This window comes from Perca flavescens, chromosome 5, assembly GCF_004354835.1.
Source record: "Perca flavescens isolate YP-PL-M2 chromosome 5, PFLA_1.0, whole genome shotgun sequence".
Lineage (NCBI taxonomy): Eukaryota > Metazoa > Chordata > Actinopteri > Perciformes > Percidae > Perca > Perca flavescens.
Window position 1 is genome coordinate 23,744,517 of NC_041335.1, and position 26,314 is coordinate 23,770,830.

A 26,314-nucleotide genomic window follows, 5' to 3' on the forward strand; every position below is an offset into this window, starting at 1 on the left:
GAGGACATGCGGGGTGAAGTGTCAGAGACACAGGAAATTGCTTCATGTTGTTACAAAGATTTTAATGCCATGCACTGTCTAGAGGAAGGTGGGTGCAGTTCCTATTAGTGTCTTCTCAGGCCAGCACAAGAGTGTGAATTAGTTAATTACTGGAGGCCAATAAAATGAGCACAAGATGTCTTCAGTGGCACTGGAAAGGTAATATTTAGATCAAGTTCCAGGGGTTGGAGGAGAAGAGACCTGGTGTGTTTTAGTAAGTAGATGAAAAAAGCCTGGGTGTGGAGCTGATATGGGTCCCCGCAGAATGGCTGGTGTGTGTCTGCTCTCTGTCCCAGTTGTGGATGGGATAGTTGCTCTCTTTCAACTGCCTCTCCTCCACACATGGAGTCCTAATACGCCTGGGACAACTTTAGCCAGATAAGCTCTGACACGAGCATATTTCCAGAGTTCAAACTAACTGGTGTGTATCTTGACATTATTGAGCTCGAATTATACACTGCCCGCCTCCCACACTTAGCAACACTTCTACTTCAAAGTGTGTGTGTGTGAGAGAGAGAGAGAGAGAGAGAGAGAGAGAGAGAGAGAGATTGCAACATTTGCTTTGACATTGGCAGATCAAAATGTTTTTTCTCATCTTGTTTTGTGTATAGTATCCATAATGATTCACCTGCACGTGTCATCAGCACATCTATCCAACAGAATTTTAATGAACTCAAACGAGCCTGCTGTACATTATACTGCTTTCATTTGCATATGCCTCAACCATATTTAACTCATCTGTTTAGAATAACATTTTTTTTAACAAACTGCACAAACAGAATCCAAATCTCCTGGAGAGAAACAACAGAGTGATTATGCTGTCTCACATGCACAGCCCCACCTGATGGTTTAATTCCATTATGGAAAATGTTTTTTGCTTTTAAAGGAAATTGTATGATATCAGATGAGGAGAGGATAGGCAGGCATGAGCGCATTGGTTTACATTAAAGAACAACAGTATAGTGTTTGGCATTGGGCCTGTGGAGGCAGCACTGTACGGAGCTGTTACAGTAACAAGACAGCAATAGTGCCTGACAGGCCACTACTCAGGAGCACAATTACACACACACACACACACACACACACACACACACACCTCACACACACACACACACACACACACACACACTACTGCTTTCACAGGTGGCCTGTTATTATATAATTATCAGCCCAAAGCCACACACACATTAGCCTTGTCCCTCTGGAGCTTATATATCTTTATATGATCTAGATGTCGACACGTGTACGCACACTGTAATGTAATATGTGTTTGTGTGTCTGAGAGTAGGGGCAGGCATGCAGTTTTCAATTTGACAAATTTATGATGATATTGGCTTATTTTAAGGCAAATGTGTGTGTGTGTGTGTGTGTGTGTGTGTGTGTGTGTGTGTGTGTGTGTGTGTGTGTGTGTGTGTGTGTGTGTGTGTATTAAAGAGAGAGGGGTATGTATGTGGAGTATGCATCCCATCAGACTGTAGCCTAAATGTAAGCAACAACTTTTTGAACTTTGCTGCTGTTTTTAGACTACACTTAATGGCCTCTCTGATGAGATCAGGGTCAAGTAAAGTAAGGGCCCATTTGTTAAAAACCCAATGACCGGGAAGCATGTGTTTCTGTGTGCGTGCGCGCGTGCCAGCCAGCCTGGGACCAGGAGGGACCACCTGGGAAGAAAGGGCAGTCCAGAGACCAGAAAGAATAGACAAGAGAGGCTTTGAACCTGATCACATTCCGATTCGCATCGGCTGTACACAAAAAAACGACCAGTATCTTTTGTGTCTTTAAAATCACCACTGACAGTTTGCATGACTACAAAACGCAAGTTAATCTTATTTGAATTTCCAACTAACCTTTTAACATTTTTCTTTCTTTTTTTTAATCCTGTGTCGAAACTATTAATAGCACCCATGCTTTCTCCTTGTCCAACGCGCATTCTTATGAAATGCCGCTGCGTAAAAATAGAAATACAGTTGTCAATAACTGGCACCAATTGACACAATATCTCCCATTCCAAGGACGTAGCTCCTCCCTGTATGTGTGTGTGTGTGTGTGTGTGTGTGTGTGTGTGTGTGTGTGTGTGTGTAGCGGGTGGGTGACAGCTGGGATCGCTGCGCTCCGCTCCAGTCTGGTAAGAAGCTTCATCTCCAAATAGGATGACCGTCGGCTTTTGTGGAAGGGACTGCATTCAGCTCCGTAGCTAGTTCTGGGACACCCGCTTCGTTCAGTTTACCTGAGGGGAGTTTAAGAGCCAACACGTCGTTTTTTCTTCTCTAGTGTGGATTTCCGATGGATATTCCGATTTGAAGAGGTGTGATTTCATTGATTTGAGCGCGGCATGTAACAAAAAGAAGCGCATGAGAAAAGTAGCGTTCGCATTGTTATTCTGAAACGAGCAACCTCTGAACTGCTTTGAGAGACATACCACATGGATTACTAAAAGACAGAGCTGTAATACCACTCCAAGGCATACCCATTCATGAGCTGAAGGTAAGATTTCTTTGTTTATTTCAAACTTTAGGTGCGCTTATAGCCCGTACCAGTCTTTCTCCAGCCCCGGAGGCTTGTTTTCTACAGCCAGGCTGCCGGGCGACAAGTGCACATGCTTCACAGGGCTACTGTATTAACTTACGGTGATTTGGCGTATTTATATAGCATTTTTAAAGTTATAATAAAACAGAAAGTGGCAATTCTTTCAATTCAAATGAGAATTGCGATGATTTCCTTCAAGAAAAATGCATTCTGCCGATAGAAACAGACCACAATCCCGTGCGTAATCCCTCTTACATATGGAATAACGAAGTGTCAGTCTCAGAAGTCTCATTGCGGATCACACTGAGTCTAAACGCAAGCAAAACAATGTCAGTACGATTCCGGGTAGCAGGTACATGCACGGCAAATAAGAAATGTGCTTGAGGGAACTTGCAGGACTTGGACTGATTGCTTGTCCTCTGTCACAGTGCCTTTTCCGACCTCGTTGACTCTCTATAAAGATGTAATATAACAACAGCCGTAACACTAATTGTAGATTCCAAATAAAAATTGCAGTATTTATATGAGCCTAATAACATTCATGCCCGATTTGTTATGAAAACGCCTACACTGAAGTGCTTGATGCATTATAACAGTGCATGTTGGGATTTTTTTATTTGCCAATATTTTTCACATTCAATTCAGAATTAGAGCAGCAATATACATGTAAACTAATGACGCAGTCAGTGATTACAATCTTTCTTTCTGTTTTCTGTCTTTAAAACTATTCTGACTCACAGAGATTGTGGATTAATTAGGTATTTTACGTGCAGAATGTTTTTATTGTTCTCAAGTGAGTTACTCTGAAGGCTGAGACTTTTTCTCTCTGTACACACACACACACACACACACACACACACACACACACACACACACACACACACACACACACACACAGGGTGTGTTCAGGGATTTCAAGCTACCAGGAGGCAGAGTGGTCACTATTACTCTGGCCCAAAAGATCAATCAAATGTTTGTAATTTTGATCAGGAGACAAAATTGCACCGGCCTCAGAAGTGGATTTGCCATTAAATGAAGTGCTGCTGCACATTATTTCTTTAACAAGCTGGGAGAGGAGATAGAGGCCTCACAAACCACATCCAGCAGCCTGACTGCCAACACCCAGTCACTCCCAGTGGTGGTTTCCCTCTCTTCTCCTCTCCTCTCCTCTCCTCTCCTTTCCTCTCCTCTCCTCTCCTCTCCTCTCCTCTCCTCTCCTCTCCTCTCCTCTCCTCTCCTCTCCCAGTATGTATGAAAGAACCCCCCAGAGGCACTAGGAAAAGCTGGAAAAAGGATTCAGCAACTCTAAATGTAGGTTATAGATTATCAAGTGTGCATGGGTGATGATATAAATGGGTGACTCTAAGGAGGAATGAATGCCCACAGCAAAATGTGCCTCTGGTCAGCTGATTGTCAGCAGCAACAGCACATAGTGTTTTGGAAACATGATTCTAGTTTCAACCTTTACAAAAAAAGGAAATATGTCATGCAGCTCTAAGAGGGTGTTGTATTTCATCTGTTTTTCCTTAAATCAATGGAAATATTTGGTACTCTTTTTTGTCTTTTCATCTGTGACCTTATGCTTTTTTGCAGTCAGTATACATATTGTGCTAGGTATTACACATACATCTTTTAATACATCTGTAACATTTTATCACTGCTCGTCCTACAATATCAGCCTCAAGGCATTCAAATGTCCTGGGGGCATTTTTTGATTGTTGCACGGGCTGTAAATCCCACCACACTGTTTTTATACATACAAAACCACAAACCAGAGTTCTAATCCTGCTATCAACGCATTATACATTGACATGTTGTGTTGCTGATACATGAATTACAGCATTATTACCTTTGTTACAGCAGCCTGCCTGTTCTCCTCCTGGAGAGGCAGAATAGAGTAGAGCGACCAGTGTCGTTGCTTGTATTTGGAGCAATGCTCCGTAAAGCATTTGATCTGCAGATCCCCTAACAATAGCAATGGGGATGGCATTGTGTGTGACTGATGTGGATTTGTCACACTGTATGTGTGTGCGTGTGTGTGTGTGTGTGTGTGTGTGTGTGTGTGTGTGTGAGTGAGAGGGAGAGAGAGAGAGAGAGAGAGGGAGAGTTAGTATATGCCTTTGCCAGTTAAGGACAGATGCAGCCTGAATATAGTATGTTTGAATAATTGATATGTAGCTTTGCTCCTGTTCAAATGAATTGGCCCTCTATTATAAACAATGATTAGTCAGCTGCTGTTAACCATTGGTCCTCACTCAGACGGTGTAAATATCCAGCATTCAATAATATGTGTATTTATGCATATTTCATAAAAGCCATGTTTTATTGATGCACATCCTATGTGTGTGGGATGGTGTTTCTTTTTTAAACAATTAGTCTAGAAATCTTTATAAATTGCAGCTGCTTCGATTACACTGCCTTAATGCTAAATGACCAACCCCTAGATCAGTCATGGAACATTTAAAAAAGGGATAATCATGAGTGTGTGTATATGTTTTAGTCCATATTGTTTGAGGTCAGCATAATCCATGAAGCTTATATTTTGATGGAGCTGTCCATCGCAAATCTTACATGGCAAATTTGCTGATTTTAGCTGCGTTGGAGATTGTATGTTGCGATTCAGAAGGTTTGATAAATGCCTTTCATTTTATCTTAGAAAATATACTGAATGGTATTATGCAGGATCAGAGGATATGGCAAACATTTGTCTAAATTTCCATGTATCTGTTTTTTTTTTATGTATTTGGGCCAGCAGTTTATTTGCTCACTACCCACCATCCTTTCTAGTTAAGTTGGAACATATCGCCCCCTGTTTATAGGAGATGATACATGATATTCATTGTACTATAGGGACCTAATATATCTCAACGTGCAGTATGGTCCAGTGTGCTCTATTCACAGCATGGCTCATTGAAAATGTAATCACTCGCTGATCACTTGCTTGTTGTTTCATGTTCTCTATGGCTTACACACACACACACACACACACACACATGCACAGACTCACGGACGCACGCACGCACACACGCACGCACACATGCGCGCACGCACACATGCGCGCACGCACACATGCACGCACGCACACACACACATTTTTCCACTTTCTAGGTTTCATTTTTTATGTTCTATCTGGCTGCTTTCCTCCACTCAGCCTTAACCCTTCCGGCTCCCTATAAATGACTCTACAGTGCATCCATTGAATTAACCGTCCATGTGTTAAACACTCTTCATACTCGTTACATTAGCATAATTGATTGAGCGTGTTGTCTGTGCCAAGAAAGCCAGAGGCATGAAGGACCAGGCAAAAGGCTTATTTGGGCCAGGCGCCGCAAGTCAGTGGTAGAATTGGTGAGTCTGTTGGTGTTTTGGCTGTTTGTCCTTGGCAAAGCTTTGTTGTTAGAAATTAAGTGAATTAAAAAGTGATAGCCAGCCCATCTAGGAGAAGATTGTTGAGGAGCCAAACTTCACCATATGTGTGCCAAATGAAAACTCAAGCAACATCTAAAATCGGCTTATAACATCAGGTTTCTCTTCATGGAAATTTTATATTTTAAATACTTAGTACATGCGACATTAACACATGGTAATACCTTTGTCACAGCTGAGTTTGGTCGCCTGTCATTACTCAAATGGAATGGAGAGGAAATGCATTTGCAGGGATAATCCACAAGCAGCAGGGCTTTGTGTGATTGCCATGGGAGATGGATGAATGACTGGCCTTCAAAAGAGCCAAGTCTTGTATTACAGATCAGATAATGTGAATCGTGGTACACAGCATTAAAATATGATGTCCTAGTTCCCGTCCTGCTGTTGTGCTTTTACAGGTGAGAGCAGCCAGCTGTGATCCATGGAGAGAGCCACAGTCTGCTAAGACCCATTAAGGCTGCATCCGCTGCTGAAGCTGTGGTTATTTCTGTGGTTAGTTTGCTTGTCGGAAGCCAATAAGGAGGTGTGTGTCATGTAAGCATCAGGTAAACCCTGTCACATTCTTCTTTTGCTCTTTTAGCCGTAACTCTGCTGAAAACTCATGTGTTTATGTATGGTAAGTCAGACCCTTTGCCTATTTTCTGTGTATATTACCACGAAGCACGGAGGGTGGCTGATGGTGAGGGGGGTTTAAGTGTGTTTTCTCATTTTGTGCACTCTCTGTGACTATGCGTGCCTGTTTGCGTGGCGTTGTTCGAGTGCATCTGTCCCTCCTCCCCAGGCCCCAACGATTGGCACTGCATCTCTCATCTATTAATCATAGAGAGCGCTTGCTCTCTCATTCCGTTGCCATAGTTTCAGGACCTGAGACAGTGTTGGGGTGCCTGGCTGCCTGGAGAGAGGAGAAGTGAGAGGAAGAGAAGGAGGAGAAAGGAGCAAAGGAAAGGACTATGGAGTGTGGTGTGACTATGTAGGAAATGATATAAACAGTGTAGCGAGGGGAAGGCAGAACAATTGAAATAGAGCAGAGGAGGAAAGAGAGGAAGTGATTGAAAGCGCAATGGGAGGCTAACACACCGAGCAGATCCTCACACCGTGGATGAGTGTGCTTCAAGAACCAAAATGGATTCAATTTTTATCTCAGCAATGAACCCTCTATCTCCTTCTGTGCGTGTATTTTCAGTATCTCTCGCACACACACACACACACACACACACACACACACACACACACACACACACACACACACACACACACACACACACACACACGTACAATCTCTCTCTCTCTCTGCACTCTCCTTCCTAAAGAGAGCAGAAGAATATTTTCACAGTAGGCATCATTTTGTGAATAGCGTGTTTGTGGGGCTGGTGCATCTTGAGTGTGCTACAGTACATTGAGCGGCTGTTATTTCACCTTACTTTACAATGGAAAGGCCTTCCACTGAGCTGAGATGGAAGATAGGCCAGGGCCTCCTGTTTCATGCTCAGTTGGATGTGTTGATGGTAATTCATGCTGAATTCATGTGTTATTCAATGATGAATTACTACGGAACTAAACCATGATGGAAATTTCCAAGGCAGGGAATACCTCTTGTTATCAACCCTTGACTCTCTGTCTCTGTCTCTCTGTATTTATCTGCCTGTCTTCCTCTCTTTTTTTCCTTTTCCTTTTCCTGTCCTGTTTTCTTTCTCTCTACCTTCCTCCACATTTAGACTTTTTTCCTCTCTGTGCAGAAGCAATAATGAACATCAGAAAAGGGCTTCTTGTTTTGGCTGTAGGCTTCGTACCTCCCATATGACCTCATAATCTCATTTGGGTCTTTTAATGGTGAACCATGCACTAATGTGGTGGTTGTATTATCGCCTTGTCTCATCACATCATACCCTGCTTGGGAGCATTTCCAATGGAAGCTTTTGGAGAGAAGGCAACCGGCAACACTGTAATGATGGGATTCTCAGGACACACAACCTCCTTTCTCTCAAATGCGTGTACACAATTACACATAAACTCACTCATACACACACAAAAGACTTACACAAGTGCACAGAGATTCACGCACCGGGGCAGTTTCTTTTATGTTAGAGGAATAAAAGAAAGATTGTTATTGTTGCAGTGGTGCACTGTGAGTGCCAATGGGCAGAAACCCAAGAATACCTGAATGTAGAGTACACTGTGTAATTCTCCCTTCACTGCCTCTGGACTTTTTGCGGGGGAATTACCATTAGGGGACAGAAGGACAAAGGAGGAAGTGATAGGGTGCGTTGGCTTTTTGTGCTGATGGCACTAGGGTGCTCTTGTGCCTTTGAAGTGATGAGATTGCAGGTGACATCATAGTGGTCGCATTCTCAGGTGCAGCAGGTGAATTTTCCAGGTGGGGGGTGAGGTAAAGGTGTTTGTGTGTGTGTGTGTGTGTGTGTGTGTGTGTGTGTGTGTGTGTGTGTGTGTGTGTGTGTGTGTGTGTGTGTGTGTGTGAGTGTGTGTGCAAATCCGCCGTGTTAACGCTCGTGAGTATCTGTGGAAGCCGGCATGCATGGCTGTGTGTGTGGAAGTGCTTTTGTGTGTGTGTGCATCAGTCATCAAAGCAGAGGAAAGCCAGTGTGTAAGGTGATCTGTATGCTCATGGCAGAGCAGCAGTCATACTCTCCCAGAGGCTATAAGCCTCACTGAATGTGGAACAAGCAGCTTCTTCTTCCATGGCCCCACTGCTGGTTTCCATGTGCTGGCCTAAGAAGGCTAGACAGATTTAGATTATCATCCATGTTTCTGGATTTCTTCCACAGCAACATTTCTGTTTAAATTATCTGTCAGCAGGGATGTAGTTTCACATAATCTAATATTGCTCTCTATCTCGTGATGCAAACATTTATTAGCTGGCCCTAAACCTGGCAGGACGAGCTCAGCTCAAACAAGCATTGACTGATATCCTCGAGAGCAGGTAATTTGTAACAACCATCCCTAACTCATCTGACAGACTGATGATGATGATAGATTGCTTGTGATTGGTCCTGGGTTAATATTAATTATTTCCAGGTGACTGGTAAATGACCTGTAGTTATTCTGGCACGTAAACATGAAACATAATGATAGACTTTCAAATTCAGCCATATGAAAACAATCAAAACTATTTAGATGCGTTCAAGTTGTGGATAATTGTTGCTAATATCCGAAACCATAAACAACCAATGTTATTTTAGTTCATATTCTCAGTGTTTGTTACAGCAAATATAAAAATACAGGCTACATGTGTTTCTTCCGAGTTTGCCTCAAACCTTGTTAGGAAATCAGTCTCCTCCTGGTCACAGTGGCTGGCAGACTACAAGCGATTCCCCTGAGGGTCCTCTATTTCAGAATCCAATCAGGCAGAACTCAGAACAATATTACCTCTGTGTGTGTGTGTACATTTATTACATAGCTAATGAACAAATTGCAGCCATGTGGCATGGCCTGGTGGCATGGTTGGTGAAAAAAAGAAACACAAGCAGTCTCACACTCCACACACACACACACACACACACACACACACACACACACACACACACACACACACGCCCAACCACAAGGCCCCAGTGTTCTTGGCCTGTCTGTCCATCAGCTCATGCGAGCGCTGGGCTGGGAGTACTTATCATCACTCTGCTGAGTGGAGGCCTCACAAAGGCCCACACACACACACACACACACACACACACACACACACACACACACACACACACACACACACACACACACACCCAAACTGTTCAGTATAGCCAGGGCTGCTGGACTGATTAAATGTATGGTGTCACAGCAGCCTGAGCCAACACTGGGAGGAATGGAGCCTGATAGGCAAATGGAGATTAGCAGACAGGTAGTCAGGTAGGCGGGCAGCCCTATCTCCAATGAAAACCATTTAAATTATTTTAATTTGCTTTGCCAAATACCTTGTGGAGGAAATGTTATTATTATATTTACTGGGAATGTTTTTAAAATCCAGGAAGTAATTAATTAATAATAATAATAATAATAATAATAATAATAATAATAATAATGTATACTTTATTAATCAATGTTTTCACTCTGTTGTTATTACACACAGGTCTGAATTACACACACATGCTCAGTACCTATACATGCACTAATGGAGAGATGTCAGAGAAGTGTAACATTATACAAGAAGTCACAGGGAAGAGGTCAAGGTGAATGCTTGGACATGCAAAACCCAGGAAAAATTGTGGTTTAGTGAAGATGTCAATGCTCTTTTGCTTTCTCCTATGTCTCATGCTTTGAGTCAGTGTTGACTTTTTAAGTATTTAACCATAGCCCAAGAGCACACTTTTAACCTTAACCAAGTCTTTTGAGTTGCTTATTAAAAGCTAATACTGTATATGTTAACAATAAATATGTTAAAGTAATAGTTTGACATTTTGGGAAATGCCACTTTTTGCATTTGCTCAGAGTTAGATAAGAAGATTGTTACCACTGTCATGTCTGTACGGTAAATATAAAGTTATAGCCAGTAGTTGATTAGCTTAGCTTGGCACAAAGACTGGAAATAAGGAGAAACAGCCAGCCTGGTTCTTTCTGAAGGTTGAAAAAATTAGTTTAATCCGTACAAAACCTCAAGTGTAAAATCGACATGTGGTTTTATGGGGGTTATGTGCCAGATTTTGGCAAATCCAAAATGTCAAACTATTCATTACATCATGCTCAATTACCAAGGCATGATATAGATATGTTCAGTATGAACATTTTGCATTGGCATTGAACAGTTTGCAAATATGTTCAATATAAACATTCCGTGTTTGTGTAAATGAAATCCAAATATCAGTTTGTTTGGTAACACTTTACTTGAAGGTATCTACATAAGAGTGACATGTCCCTAACCCTAACTCTAACCATAACTTGTCATGACAAAAACCGAATGACACTTACTAAAAGAAACGTTATGTCATAAACGTTTGTGACTTGTTAATAATGTTTATGACACGTTCATGACAGTGTCATGTCACTCTTATGTAGATACCTTCAAGTAACCAAAGTGTAACCAAATGTTTTAATGCAAATTCCTGTAGTTGTACATGAATTTAATGTTAGAACATATTTTTGAAAAGGGACAGGCTGAAAAAAACAGACAGTCAGTGATGGAATTATCCAGTAGAAGCAGATATTCGGGGGTCAGGGCATGTGGAGGAGGTAACTGGGTAGTAGACAGCTAGAAAGGAAGGCAGCCTGTCAGACAGAGTTAATCGAAAGAGGCTGGACGGTTAGCAAGGGAGGCGAGCAGGCAGTGAGTTTTCTTAGACTCACAGAGCAAAGGCACTCAACTCACTCCTTTCAAAAGGAATTCTTGTGAAAATAAATAATATTTCACCTCGCCCCCATCCATGCCTCTCTGACCAGAGGTGCTCTGTATGTGGGCAGGTAATCAGGCAAGCAGGTTGATAGGCAGGAAAACAGACAAGCTGTGAGGCAAGAAAAGAGTTGTTGAAGAAAAGTTGTGCCTTGCATGATAATGTATTCATTCATCCCCCACTCTGATAATGTTCGCAGCATGCTTGGCTTGATTCATTCATCACAGTCTACTGGGGGCCTTTTTGCGTTATTTGTTAAAAAACCTCTTTGCTTTTCTAAACCTGTTACGGTTTTGATTTGTGTGCTGACTAGATTATTCATGAGGTTACTGCTTCTGGGTTTATGAAGGTGTGTCAGGCTATCTGCATATTTTTGAGCTAGTGTCTTATTTGTGTACGTATGCACTCTTGGTGCATAGATTGGTGTGTTTAGGGCCTGAGAATTCTGCAATGAAGCCTATTTTGGTCTCTGGCTAGTTTGGTTTGATTGGTCATTGCAGCAGCTGCATACTGAAACGCTGTGTCTTTTGATCTACTCCCATCCTCAACTAATCTGAGACCGTCTCATCTGTTTCACTGATAAGTTCTCTGTGTTTTTTGTGGGATCTGTTTAATTTCATCCAAATATCCGACAAATCCTCCGTTTATTGATTGTGGTATCACCCAGCAATTGAACTCTTGATTATTTAATTGGGTTTGGAGTCTGAGTAAGGAGGAATGGCTATGCGCCCAGCTCCTCTGAAGGGAGTTTGATGAGTCAAAACTGGTCAGACATCATCAAAGAGAATTATTCCTGTTTTTGGAAGAGATTATTAGGCTGTGTGTGTTCAAATCCTGTTTGCATAAAGGCTTTAAACAGCTGCTCTCAGCTGTTCGACAGGTATAGGAAAAACAGAAGACATCCAATTCATTAGTCACCCCCTCTTCAGTGTCCTATCTTTCTTTCTCCTTCTGCGTGTTTGTGTCAGAGTACATGTGAGCTTTCACTGGGTGCATGAGATCTAGTAATGCTTGCTAGTCTAGTAATGCTAGCCTGGTAACTAGATAGGAACACAGGACGGCAGGTGAGGCTATCCAGAACCACTCTCTGTTAATCATTTACGCATCGTAGCTACGTCTTACTAACGGAGAATGGCTCTTATTACAACTTTGCACAACTAATTCTCTTTCTTTAAGTGATGTCTTTTTGTTTTGTTTTAATTTATATTCATATCAGAAGATTGTAGTGCTCTTAACCAGGTTTTAAACTGTTTTTAAACTTGTAATTTAGGGTTTATGACATTGGGAAGTTTTGGAGCATTATTTTTTAGTTCCTCGTCACTGACTCGGTTTTAGAGAGAGTAGTACTTCTTTTGGTGTGTTTTATCAAATGACTGCACTAGTCTCTATCTTGGGTTTACACTGCAAAGTTACAGTATGTTACATCACCTCACATGACAACAAAGAAATCAGACAGCAAGGAGAGGAGGTGGGATGAGTCTTTGGAGGTGCAGCTCTGACCTAGATACGATTGGGAGTTTGGAGCATGGACTTGATCCTGTGTTGTAGGCCTGTTGTTGTCATTCAGTCTGTACCTGACTTTCATCTTCATCCTTGTGTGGTGGATTGTTCGTCTCTGTTCAGTCCTGTGAGGTGCACTCATCCACTGAATTCCCTCAAGCTGACTGGTTGATTGTTGCAGACTCTATCTAGAACAAACAGGTATTCATGCAGCCAGCTGATAAGATGGGACATAGTGGTGTGTTCACACTGGCGCCACTGCAGCAGTCATCTGTATCACACATTAACAGGTGAAGGACAAGTTTGCAAGTGTGTGTGTGTGTGTGTGTATGTGTGTGTGTGTGTGTGTGTGTGTGCTCTTGTGTGAGTCAAGCTGTCTAACTCTTGGTGACCCAGACTTTTGTAAATGAACAGTCACAGAGAGCACAGACTACTCTGACAAAGATATTTGCTGTCATTACAACACTGAAAAATGATTTGCGGTTACATTACCCATGATGTACACACAGGTCTAAACTGTCCTTATGCACACTTGCAGGCACACACACACACACACACACACACACACACACACACACACACACACACACACACACACACACACACACACACACACACACACACACACACACACACACACACATATGTGAGCTAAATAAAGCAGGACCTACACCCAATAAACCTGTGACAGCTGAGCAATTAAATGACAAGTTTGAAATACATCCTATGATAGAATTTAGTACATAGCTGGAATCTTTTTATGGCTACCGTGGTTTAATGTGCTTCTAGTACGGTAGTACATATTGGCCATTGCTTCATACAATATATGATGTGCTTGTAGGCTCAAAAAAGAACAAGAAAAGTTTTTTTTAAAGTGCTCATATTATGCTTTTTGGCTTTTTCCCTTTCCTTTATTGTGTTATATATCTTTTTTGTGCACATTATAGGTTTACAAAGTTAAAAAGCCCAAAGTCCACCCAAAGGGACTTACCATCTCCAACAGAAAACACTGTTGACAAAATGCTCCAAACAGCTCTATTGTAGTCCAGCCTTTACTTCCGTGGCGAACGTGCGTCACTCTGTAACACATACAATGCTCACCTAGCTGCTAGCGTGGCACGCCCTCATACTCTGCTTCTGACTGGCTAGTTGTCCTTACCTAGCTACTGCGCATGTGCGACTCCCAACAAAGATTGAACAGAAGTGTGATGCCTCACTCTGTAGCTAAAACAGAGAGCTCAACACACAGGGTGAAAAGAGGAGCTGCAGCAATGTGCAGTACAACAAAAATAGTTTTTTGAAAATTAAACCATGTAAACCTATTCTGATATAACCTCTAAAAACAATTATGAACCTGAAATATGAGCACTTTAAGAATAATGTGGGAGCCATGTAAGCACCACGTACAAGCATGTTATTTAAATTTCATTGAGGCAATTCACTCACCTATAGTGTAACCCACTCATTATTCTCCACTTTTTAATATTTGAATAGTTCATATTTCATTCTGGGCTGTGAGAAATGCTGATTGCGGAGGGCAGAAAACTGCAGGGTTTCAACTATTTTCATTTCCACTTTACACCAGCGTCTTACTCCTATTCAGGGTGATTGTCTGTATGAAGCAGCCTACATGGCCTCAATTACCTTGGGAGGCTGTATTCCTTACCTCCACCACTTGCATAATAAGGCGTGACTCTCTATTTGAGTGCTCTCATTGCCTGTCCCACCCTGGAGGCAGTCAGATAGTTATTCCTTCATCACGGTGATTTCCATGCTTGTAACACTGGGCTAATTACTATAGAAAATATTGCCTGGGTTGTGACTACAGCAGCAACTGAATGGAAAGGGTGAGCACTGGGGAGATGCATTTAATTAATTGATTGTTATTTGGAATCCTCTGCGAATGATTGGAGTCAGTCTGACACAACAGAGGAAGCGTGGCGCTATTTTTATCTAAAGCACCTTACCGGATAGCAACAGAGTGGATTTTTAGCATGGATGAATCAGTCTGAACCAGTTAACATACTGTTGTAGTGTGCAAACTTTGAATAGGTACTGGGATGTAGTGGCAGTGCTTCAGTTGATTTAGAATAATACAAAAGGAGCAAGGTCTACCATTCTGTTCTGACCGCGCAATTTCTCATCCGCTTCTCATCCGCTTCTCATCCGTAATTCTTTGTGCCACTATATTGAGATTAACTAAAGATTGTGGTTGGGGGAGATATCAATTTTAGTGGCTAGAACAGTAGTCAATTCTCAGGGGCTTTTTATAGCCATTAGCAATAGTTATTCATTCCCTGGGATGCATTGTGTTACATCTAAGGAGGGTGTAGGAGCTGATGGCGAGATTGTAATCAATAGAAGCATTAATACTGTTTTTTTTCCCAGTGTGTTTTTCCTCTTCTAACAAATTACCACTACGTTCCTCTTTTAGTCCAAACTGCTCCTATCATGAGTTCAGCTCCTGGCTCAAATGAGCTTCAATATTGTCATCATGATGTGCTCATAAAAGTGCAGTAACAAAACCATTGTGGAAAGGTTAGTCATAGGAACAGCTTGCTGACTTCAGAAGGCCTGCCATATGCCTCAAGTAAACAAAGCTTAAAGGAGATATTATTCACAGTGACATGTAATGAGGAGCTCAGTGCAGAGAAAAGGGGGAGAACCAACAAGTGAAGAGGCTTTGGTTACCCTTTTAACTGATAGCTATCTCTCAAATGGACACAGAGAGGAGCGCACCTGTATTGCAGCCATTTGTATAAGAGAACAAATAGTGTATTTTATTACCTGGTGGATGATGGAACTTTATCCACCTCTGAGGGGGGTTTATGGTGGAGTTTGATGAACAAATACATGTGTGAGAGATAACAAGCTTTAGACAATCTTTTATGTCATTGTGATGGTAAGCTGGAAATTCTAGATGATGTGCATACAGGAGTGCACACAGACACACATGCATAGGTATACACACACACTCAGGCATGCATGCATGTGTACAGAAGCAATCATATATCATAGATATAGCCCCTCAATGTCACACATATATCCAGAGCTACACAGCGGCACACATTGCCTCAGGGTGAAGACACGCTATGCTATGGGCTGGGTTGCGTACGTGTACCTCTCTGGTAACTACTATCAGGGTTTTGGGCTGGGTTCTGTGTATCAAGTGTTGGTGGGTCGGACATGTGCTGGGAGTCAGATGGCTTTGTGGTCAGATGAAGATCTGATCCATGAGAAGCTTGATTCTCTGACTCAGGCTTTCTTTGTTTTGTTGGCGTCAGATGCCTGCTGGAGAACACAATTAAATTATGAAATGAGGTCAGCCAGGATGTATGGACTAAACTGAAACCATTGGTGGATTGATCACTTAGGTAATCAACAGAAAGTTAACTGAGAAATCATTTGATTGATTGAATTGATTAATCATTTTCAAAAAAATGCACAACTGATTCTAGCTTCTCAGTTATGAAGATGTGACGTTTTTTTCTTTGTCATATATGATATTAAACTGATTATATTTTGGGTTTGGACTGCAATTTAAATATGTCACCTCGGGCTCTGGGAAATTATAGTGGCCATTTGTCACTAGACAAAATTATGAATTGATTAATCGAGAAATTCATTGGCTGATTAATCCATAAAATGGGACACAGTACCATTAATGCATTATGCAATCATCATCATATAAAATAAAATTTTATCCATATCGCCCACCCTCAGTGCAACGATGTTATCTAAAATATAATCAATCTAATGCATTGTAATAACAGTGAGAATAGTAGACCTCACCCACTTAACACAAACATAAGATTGTTCTGGCTGATTGTTTTTGGCTCCATTACTCCCTACAACTCAGCTGGGAGCACTAAAACAAGGTATGACACAATCCTGCTCCATAATATAACACTTTGCATTGCCATCTGTTGTTTCCAATCTCTTTCAATCACAATATGCTCGGGAATTTGAACATCAACGTGCGGCCAAACTAAGAACACTGAGTCATGGTTTCTAACAGCATGACTTTTTGATTTCCTAAATTACAGATTTTGGCAATGTGGTGATTATAGCATTTCTCCCTCTTTGTGATGGGATGAAAAGACATGTCACAGTGAGCGTAGGTAGATATGATTGCAGGGTGTGTTTCCTGTATTGAAACATACTATAGATGTGATGTTTTTTGTGTTCAAAAAGAGAAAAACATGATTCCTTTAAGCGGTGAGTTGAGTGTTCAGTCGAACCTATCTGATTGTGTTTCTGCCCACCCACCCTGCAGGCCGAGGGTGTAAGCTATAGAGGTCGATCACAAAGAGCCATTCAACGAAACTTCCTCCCCCAAAAAGATCAAATGTATAGATAAGACAAACAAACATGATATTTCCTCCTTCTCTCTTTCAGTCGATACGGCCGTTCCTTTGAATGTAGCGGACCCGTTCTCTCAGCCTTTAAGGTATAGAGATGCAAAGGAAAGTATCAGGTCGCGAGAAAAGCAGATCTAGCTCCCTGCAGGGTGTGAATTCCATATTTGTCACCACAGGAAATATTACTCACATTTACAGTTTGTCCTTGTGCACATGCAGATAATTTGACCATGTAAGACAAGACAGGAACATTAGTGACATTTACCTCCGCCAAGGAGGTAATGTTTGGTTCGGTTTGTTTGTTTGTCAACAATGTTTATTAGTTTTTCTTTTTAAATGCAGATGACAAGGACAAACAATGTCCCCCCCACCCCACTTCCCCAGACCCTTCCCCATAACACAATAAGAAAGCATTACGCTAACAATACCGCATTACTAACAAAAAAATGGGTGACATAAACACACACAAAAAAGACAGCAACAACACAGCAGTACCAAAAAAAATTAGAAAAACAAAACAAAAGATAGAAAGAAATATGTATCATGATCATATCTGCATTCTAGGTAGTACAGTCAATGCCATTCCTCTCTCAAAGGTGTAAGATTGTTTCCTTATTGTATGTCGGGGTGTCTCTAATGAGAAATGTCATAGAAGGTTTTCAGATTTCTATTTCACAATATGTAAGTTATCTTCCCGGTTGGTTCCTTGGTTTGTCTGTTTGTTTGTCAGCAGGATAAGGGAAATACTACAGGATTTTCATGAAACTTGGTGGAAAAGTGTAGCATGGGCCAAGGAAGAACTCATTAAGTTGGAGTGGAGTGGATCCAAATCACGGGGAATATACACAAAGAAAAGTCCCATTCATTAATTTTGCGAGATAGAGCATGGCCTTTGCGGAGGTCTGCACTCTCCGAGTGCCCTTCTAGTTGCTGTGCTGTATTTGAAAATGTAAATCGGTCTTGTTCTTGTCTCTTCCGCTACTGTAATGCTTGTTACCCAGTCCTTGCTCTTTACAAACCTGTTGTCAGAACCACATCAACTCCTGTGCATAAGGGGATGTTTCCAAGAAAAGGTCAGACTTCCACTAGGTCTTTAGAAAAGCAAATGGAAAAGCTTTCATGGTCGGAGCACAGCTGAATCAGAATTCTGTTGTGGTGATCAGAAATAGAAGCAAAACAAACATTTATTTACATGAAAATGTCTGCAACAACTTTAAAATAGAAAAAAAAGAGCAAAAGTACCTGTTCTCCTCCTTCTGAAAGATTTCAGTTGTTGACATTCTGTAAGATTTGAAGTGTTTCTGTGAGGAGGAGGCGACCGTGGAGAAAAAAGAAATAGATCTGCCTTTGGTGGAGGTTGGCCTCTCAAGTGCACAGTATGGTGCTCTTGTAGTTGAAAATGTGTGCATGTTTTTGTGTGAACATGTGTGCGAGTGTATGCACATCAAAAGTTTTGTTTCATGCATTTTCCCTGCGCTTATGCCCGCCCCGCTGTGAGCTTGTGTGTAGTTAGGTGTGCGTGTGAGCGAGCGTCTTTGCTGCTCTGTCGACCCCCTATGAAGTAAATATTGCAGCGCTGGGAAAGCAAAGCCAGGCGGACCAGGCCAGAGCAGCAGAAGCAAAACAGGGCAGACAACCTGCACACAGACCCTTCTTTATACCCCATTAATAACACAGTTCCACGAAGGACAGCCTGAGGCCAGAGAAGGTCTGTCAAGGTAGTTCATTGTGCAGTAGGAAGTGAGTTGTTCATATGGTAATAGCTGCTGGAGCGGGTTCCTTCAAAGCCCGTTTGTTTTAGTGAAAGTTGTAGTCACTCATTGAGGGGGACTGGATGGAATGTGACATGAGTGCACTGCTATTTAGTTACTGTAGCTTAATTGACCCTGAGAAAGGCAAGCGAAGGCGGGTTAAGGAGGAGGAGGGTTAGTGCAGAAAGAAGCGAAGGCAGAGGAAGAGGGAGGGCGAGAGAAACGGACAAACACTGAAAGAAGAAATTGAGAGAGACAGAAGGAAAGAAAGAAAAGAGAGGACGCTCTATTATGGCAAAAGCAGCCCTCCGCTGGAATCTGTTTATCTGTTCAGTCAACAGGATAAGTCTTATTGGTGAATGCACAGCACAATGAGATGGATTCCTCTGAAGTCTCTTCTGCTAATGAGCCAACTTGTCCAGAATCATCATCTTTCTAATTATTTACTTCATTTTTATTTATGGTTCCATTTGTGTTTTTTCTATTTATTGCACGCTGATCCGCTGTTTTCTTTTCTAGGTCAGGGAAAAGCTGAGTCGTGTCTTTTCTCATTAAGCTAGATTAAGATAACAGTCACAAAGGCCTCATGGCTCAGCAGGGAAACAGTTTTGAAAGGTCTCTCCAAAATAAATATTTCTCACCTACTGTACATGGGATCACCAGCCTTACATTATGTGGCAGTCTCCTTATGAGGAGCCTCTCTTCATAGGAACAGATATATGCTGTACTTAGGCTTTGAGCTAAATGCTAATGTCAGCATGCTAAAATGCTCACAATGATAATGCTAACATGCTGATGTTCAGCAGGACATCATGTCTTACATAATGGTCAATTCATCCTTTGGGAAATAGGATTTTATGATAATATATCCGATACTTTTCGACATTTTTCTCAAAACTTCAAAAGTCCACCTGCTGGGGATGCTAGATGAAAAGTCAGAGAATCACCAATGTTATTAGGATTATACATCTGGGGACCATGAATGTCTGTACGAAAGTTCTTGGCAATCCATTCAATAGCTTCTTAGATATTTCAGTCTGGACCAAATTGGTCGACCAACCTACGGATTGACATTGCCATCTCTAAAAAAAGATTATAACTATCTAACCTAGTAACCTAGCTGAATTTAACTGATCAACTTTTCACAGTTTTGTGATGAAAGAGTCATTTATTGAGACTATTGTACCCACTGAGATCATTAAAGTTTAATCTACTCTAAAAATCCCTTTGGAAGAGCAGGCTTTGATAATACTTTATTTGTCTAAGCTTACATATTCAATGTCAAGCAGTTTCTTTTTCAAAAGAACACAGTGTTATGTGGACAGATATATATGTGTGTGTGTGTGTGTATGTGTGTGTGTGGGGGGGGGGGGGGGGTCTGAGTATGTGACTGTCTGATATTCCCCTGAAGCCAATACTAGGTGGGTCTAATCTGACATATGTGATGGATGATGACACAGAAGCTCTACACACACACACACACACACACACACACACACACACACACACACACACACACACACACACACACACACACACACACACACACACACACACACACACACACACACACACACACACACACACACACACACACACACACACACACACACACACACACACACACACACACACACACACACATTGCACACGTGCATTACACCCTGATCTTTTACTCAAACGTTCACCAAAAGCCAAAATGGGAAGGTCACAGATAGAGACAGAACGAGCCAGAAAGTTGGTCCTGTCCCATTTTTCTATCTCTTCAGTATGAAATCTCTCTTCTGTCTCCACTCTACCCCGAGGTCAGGAGCTAATCAAAAATGTAGAGACCTCCACAGACCTTGGTCAGCCTTCCCATTATTTGGGTTAAAGCTAGGCTGCAATCGGTGGAGCTATTTTTAAGACTCTGGCTGCTGCTTGCCCTCTACTTCCTATACCTCTCAGTGGGAACACAGAGTCATTGATCTCTTGCCTAGCTGTCTTCCTGCACCCCCGCCCTTCCTCCTTTCAGTGAAAACGGACAAAGCATCTCTACCCCGCAGCTTTCACCTTCAGATGGCATACCAGCTATACTGTGAGGAAATCACAACACCCTGAACCTCTTGAAAGAAGTTTCTGCTTAGTGTTTGCTGGGTATGCTATTAATTTTAGTTAATAAATGATAGATCTTGAGACCTTTGCCCTGTGCTGTGTTTGAGAATAGAAAGGTATTCCTCAGGTATGTGAACTGAAAGAAAGATGAACTGCTTGATGATGAACAAAGAGCATATGCGCCACTCTTTGAAAGTATCTTTTCCTTTTTCTGTTACTGTATTGCTACTATTCAGAGCTTGTGTCCGTTTTTTAATATAACGACTTTTTGAAATGCATCATTTAATTAAAGAGTGGCTGCACATTTTCTGTTTTGGATAACCCTTTACGGAGCTCAGGATCAGGGTTTAGAAGCTGTTTCTATGGATAAAACAATGTGAAATTACTGATTACTTCATACGTTTTGGGAGATATTTGGCACTATAGTCAGATATCCATCCAAATGTAGTGGACATTTTAACTGAATTTCCAGAAAATCTGCAAAAGAAAATGCAAAGTAAGTAATGTGTGCTTCCATCCACTACTATTTATGTGAGTATTAGGAGTTTGGTGCATCGAGATAAACAGCTGGTGGTGCAGTTTATTTATGATGATTTATTTGCTAATTTTGTTTTTATTTACTGATCTACCTCACCTACCCTAACCAATCATAAAACGTTTTTTTTTCTCACATTTCTGGAATTTTTACCAGTTTTTTATGCACTTATGAAAATGCACATACAAAATCTATAAATGTCAAAATAATACCTCACAGTATGCTATTTACTATAACTTTTAATGTTTATTTGACCAATTATGAGGTCATTTTGCAAGATGCGCCTGTTCTGGCTTTTCGGGACTCAGATCAGTAACATTGGGGGGAGGAGGGTGAGCAGCAGGAGAAAGATTGCTGCAGAAAACTAAGGTCCACAATTATCCCACATTCATCTTCCTCTCGCGCTCTGTGTCTGACTCTTCTCTCTTCTCTTGCATTAAGTTCTTTAAGCTCTCTGCTGATGGTCAGCCTAGAAGAGGTGAGAGGAGAAAATGGCACGTTACATCATGGAGCATGTGTGGTGTGCGTGTGTGTGTAGGTGTAGGTGTAGGTTTGTATAAATGTGCTTAGTGAAAGTTAGTGCCAGACTGTCTGCATGTAGCTTGCACTCCTAATCTCCCATGTAAAAAGCCAATAGAATCTAACTGTTTTTGAGAGAGACAAGGAGACTTAAGGGATGTTTGAATGTTGAATATTTGAAAGGCGCAAGCTAAGTCATTCAGATGAAATCCTCTTGAGTCTGAGTAGAGACGTAATGACTATGGATAATTTTTCCTCAGGAAAGCGTATACCCAAACTACAGGGCGGAGATAAATTTGTCTTTTCTGTAAATGCTGATATTGAAATTAATATCATCAGTTGGCTTTCAAAAACCCTTTCTTTCCCCATAAAAGCTAGAGACATTTCATCTCTGTGACATGTGTTTTGGTTCACCAGCAATCTGGGTTGTTCATTCAAAAGCCCCTACTGCGCTTATAGGCTTCAATCACCACTTTAGTTTACATAGCCTTTCCCTCCGTCTGAGGTTCTGGCTGCAGACTCTCCTGCTATGTCTTTGTTTGTTTTGGTAATGGATTCCAAGTTGCTATTGTTGTTTATGTCACTTGGTGATTGATGAGAAAAATTCACCTTCTCTTAACCCCCCTTCCCCTCCCAAAGCCATACTTGTATGCCTTCCAGGATGAACACACAGTGAGAAGAACAAGTTCCATCCTATTCTCCTGACAAAGTGACTAACTGGCATCCGGATGCTCGCTTTTGGGCTAGTCGGCCGTGCCCTTAAATCAAGAAGGAGACCTCTCTGAAAACAAGGTTGAATCTGTGTGGCTATGACAGTGTAAGGTTGAGATTATATGCGTGGACGGTTTGGGGGTCCCTCTATTCATCGGCCATGTCACCCCATGGGGGAGGACTAATTGGACTCCCTGTTTTGTTCCCGATGCTCACAAAGGCGTCGCGGTGCCGTCGCGTAAAGGATGGGGGTCGAGGGAGGCAGCAGCGGGGACGGAGAGAAGAGCAGGTTTCCCATAGAATAGTTGGCTGGGATGAACTGGAGGGGGGCCTCGCCACTGGGTTGCAAGGGGACATGACACACTCATTCACTCACTCACTCACTCACTCACTCACTCACTGGCTCACTCACTCACTCACACACACACACACATACACACACACACACTCTCTCAGTGGGGGATTCTGGTGCCAGTTGCTGGCCTCCTCCTCTACAAATGATCCCAGGCTGACCCACATAGTCAGCCATGTGTGAGGCTTCCCTTTATCGCAGCCCAGTTGAAACATTGAGTTATGGGTGTTCTCTGGTGCTCCCTGCTTTCTCGGCTGGGACTTCACTGGGGCCCCATGTGGGCTGACATTGTTCGCCCGACCCAAGGACAATGAAGCTGTTGGCTGGGAAGAGTGAGAGACATGGAAGAGGGGAGGGGGGGGGGAGATGGGTGGAAGAGAAAGAAAGAAAGAGGGAGACAGAGAGAAAGAGATTGAGATGGACAGAGTGAATAATTGAGAGGGGATGGGAACGGTTGAGAGGTACACATAGAGAGATAGGAGATATAGAAAGTATTTGGGGTAAAAGAGACAGAGAGAGATTGCATCTTTGGAGAGGGGAGGGGAAAGAGATAAGAAACTTAGATGACAGAGGTGAAGGGAGAGCAAAAGATAGGCATGAGAGATAGAAAGAGTGAGACAGACAGCGAGCAAAACGACTGAGCCACTATGAGAAAGTATTGATTGTAGTGTGTGCTGGGTGTCTTCAGCTGTCGTAGCAGAATCCAGAGCGAGGTTGTTAGTGTCTGCGAAGCATGGAGCCATGGACATTAGTGGCTCTTTAACAAACTCTCTATTGATTTGGACTTACAGTAGAGGAAGACTTAAATGTATACCATGGGATAATGTCCTGTATGTAATTATCACCATTGCTCTGATAGTGACATTGCACAGGACATTAGGGCTGAAGTAAAGGGGGAAACCATCAGTTCCAATCAGAAAGATGTAAGAAGTAGAACCTTCATTTCATAATTTCTCCGCTAGCAGTTTTTATGAGCCTTTTAACTTATCTGCCCCCACCCATATTCAATCTAGATTCAGGCATTTTATGCAGTTAAAAGCAGCTGATGAAGCTGATACTCATAGTTTATCTTAAAGGCATATAGAGGATGAATCAGGGAGTGGGAGCAAGACTGTATCATGGATCATTTAACGCATTCTCATTCTCTCCTCGTTTCCACCGCTTCTCCCTCTCTATTTGACCATGATTAGTGACTGGCCCGGCTCTCAAAGAGAGCAATATAATTGACAAATGACTTTAGCTAATCAAGTGATTGTGGTGATGATTACTGAGAGAAGTGTTGCCTCATATGCAGCTTAGCAGCTGAAAAGCACACACACAATTAAAAAGTGCATATTTTCAGATGTAGATGTGGTAGGAATTGCTGAACAACTGCTGACTTGATATGACACTATTGGCCCTGTAATTTAAATGGAATCTCATGTAAAAAAAAAAACAATGTAAAAGTACAATGTAAAGCAGTGGTTCCCAACCTTTTTTCCTTGGCGCCCCCCCTACTCATGTCTAAGAAAAGCTGACAAACACACACATGTCCACACACTTACTGAATAAGATGTTTACATTACCCAAGGCAAACAAATTCATCTGTCAGATCTCTATTTCTTGAAGAAGTCCCTCTAAGCTATTAGTTTTGACATTTTGCAGCATTGGTGTCCACAGTTACAGATGAAAGATGGTTGAATGATAAAAGGTGCCTGGTTACAACAACAATCCTACATGCAGCTGATGTGTGTCAGCTGTCATGTTTTTAGGTATATCTGCAAAGATCAAACACTTTTTCATGTTGGATTGTAAAGACTTTGTGGAAGTGTTATGTGGCATCTTAAGAAAGAGTTTCGTATCAAAGGCTTTGTCGCGGTTAATTGGTTGTAGCATTAAAGAATGTATGGCTAAGTATTGATTTACATGCTTTTTTTATGTGCTTCAGTCAGTAACACTTTTATGTTGTTTCTATAGTTATTATTCTATTCTCGGCTCACGTTCCTACTTTTACTTACTTGACTTTTTTGTTAAGACAAAGGGTTACATGGTTCTGACTCAGTGTGTCTGTGTTTGGGTTGTCGTTGATGAACACACACACACAAACACACACACACACACACACACACACACACACACACACACACACACACCAAACCAAACCAGTAGCATGTCATCAAAAGCTTAGACTTAAGCGGTGTGTGTACGCAGCACGCTCCCTTCTGGAACCGATTTCAGAGTTGGGGAAACCACATGAACGTTCTGCCCCTATTCTTCCGCCCGTACCCCCATCCCTCCATTTCTTATGATCCTATAATCAGAGATGTCAACCACAGATGAAAATGCCCAGGCAAATGCATTTTGATAGCTCCCAAGAAGAGGGAGACATATGCAGGCCATTAAGCTTTTTCCTCAAAGACAGCTGCTGCCTCTGGATCTCAGGACTCCCTGAAAGTCTCTGGCATAAATTGAAGGTAATTACCATATCAGAGATCAAGACTCTGGGCTCTGACACCACTTTTTCAATTACTCAGAAAGGTTGTTAAGATGCAAATTCAACAAAATGGCTGAAACCCCTAGAGAGGGATACAGTTTCACACCCAAAGCTGCTTCTTGAGTTTCTTAGCTCATCACATTTTGACAGACAAAGAGAGAAAGAAAGAGGGAAGGATAGAGGGTGGGTGGGGTGATGCAGGCTATCTATAATTCATTCTCTTCGTTAGCGTGACAACCTAACATCTCATATGAGCACAAACTTCTCTCAATTGAGTATTCTTGGCAGTGTGCTTTCATTTGTAAGCATGCAACATCACCTCATTCAACCTTGATTCAGGTCTAATTTTGTGTTGATGTTGTGCATAGAGTTTGGAAATTGTAAATCTGTTTCATGTTTTTTTTTGTAAGTGAAACTTCAATCTGTCCTCATGACAAAGTGGCTGGTGGCTAGTTCAGCAAATATACACAAGAAAGTTTGCTCGTCCTTTAAGCTTTAGTGCGTAACTTTTTGATATTAATGAACGTCCGTTACATTCAAGCCATTGCCAAATGAGTTGCTACAAAGATAATTAAGCTCCACAAAACTCTCTCTGTATTTCTCAGTACGGCTATATTCAGAAGATTGTGTCATTCAGTGACTTTCGCGCGCAGAAACATAAGTGAAGATAATTACCTCTTCTGAAGAGTCCATCATG

The 26,314-nt window shown here is 41.8% G+C and overlaps 1 protein-coding gene across 2 annotated transcripts in view; it reads left to right on the forward strand.

Moving 5' to 3' along the window:
• Nucleotides 1–2,177: 2,177 nt before the first annotated feature.
• The window catches only part of sema6a (sema domain, transmembrane domain (TM), and cytoplasmic domain, (semaphorin) 6A), a 105,963-nt gene continuing 81,826 nt past the window's right edge, over nt 2,178–26,314 (forward strand). For both annotated transcript variants that reach the window (XM_028577548.1, XM_028577549.1), the window contains exon 1: nt 2,178–2,523. The gene's annotated coding sequence lies outside the window, so the exon portion shown is untranslated. The remainder of the gene's footprint in view (nt 2,524–26,314) is intronic.